This window comes from Piliocolobus tephrosceles, chromosome 13 (genome assembly GCF_002776525.5).
Source record: "Piliocolobus tephrosceles isolate RC106 chromosome 13, ASM277652v3, whole genome shotgun sequence".
Classification (NCBI taxonomy): Eukaryota; Metazoa; Chordata; class Mammalia; order Primates; family Cercopithecidae; genus Piliocolobus; species Piliocolobus tephrosceles.
Window position 1 is genome coordinate 8,592,843 of NC_045446.1, and position 1,072 is coordinate 8,593,914.

The 1,072-nt window shown below is 51.3% G+C and overlaps 1 protein-coding gene across 4 annotated transcripts in view; it reads left to right on the forward strand.

Moving 5' to 3' along the window:
- LTBP3 (latent transforming growth factor beta binding protein 3) overlaps window positions 1-1,072 on the forward strand; it is a 20,361-nt gene that overhangs the window by 8,022 nt on the left and 11,267 nt on the right. The window lies entirely within an intron of this gene.

The following is a 1,072-nucleotide window of genomic DNA, read 5'->3' on the forward strand; positions in this document are numbered from 1 at the left end:
TTTTTTTTTAGTAGAGACGGGGTTTCACCGTGTTAGCCAGGATGGTCTTGATCTCCTGACCTTGTGATCCGCCTGTCTTGGCCTCCCAAAGTGCTGGGATTACAGGCTTGAGCCACCGCGCCCGGCCAGAAAGTAAACTCGGAAGGCCCCAGCGAGATTTGAACTCTTTCTTTCTTTTTGTTTGTTTGGTTTGTTTTTTGAGACAGGGTCTCACCTTGTCACCTAGGCTGGAGTCCAGTGGCACGATCATGGCTCACTGCAGCCTTGACCTCCTGGGCTCAAGTGATCCTCCAGCCTTGGTCTCCCAAAGTGCCAGGATTACAGGTGTACACCACTATGGCTGGCTCTTTTTTTTTTTTGCCTGGGGAGTTTTCCCGTGAAAACTGGGAAACCGTGGCAGGGTGCAGTGGGTCATGGCTGTAATCCCAGCACTTTGGGAGGCTGAGGTGGGTGGATCACAAGGTCAAGAGATCAAGACCATCCTGGCCAACATGGTGAAACTTCATCTCTACTAAAAATACAAAAAAAAAAAAAAAGTTATCTGGGTATGGTGGTGCATGCCTGCAGTCCCAGCTACTCAGGAGAATCACTTGAACCCGGGAGATGGAGGTTGCAGTGAGCCGAGATCGTGCCACTGCACTCCAGCCTGGCGATAGAGCGAGACTCCATCTCAAAAAAAAAAAAAAAAAAAAAGAAAGAAAGAGGCCAGGCACGGTGGCTAACACCTGTAATCCCAGCACTTTGGGAGGCCGAAGCAGGCAGATCACGAGGTCAGGAGATCGAGACCATCCTGGCTAACACAGTGAAACCCAGTCTCTACTAAAAATACAAAAAATCAGCCGGGCGTGGTGGCGGGCGCCTGTAGTCCCAGCTATTCGGGAGACTGAGACAGGAGAATGGCGTGAACTCGGGAGGCGGAGCTGGCAGTGAGCAGAGATGGCGCTACTGCATCCAGCCTGGGCGACAGAGTGAGACTCCATCTCAAAAAGAGAGAGAGAGAGAGAGGGAGAGAAGGAAGGAAGGAAAAGGAAGGAAGGAAGGAAGGAAGGAAGGAAGGAAGGAAGGAAGGAAG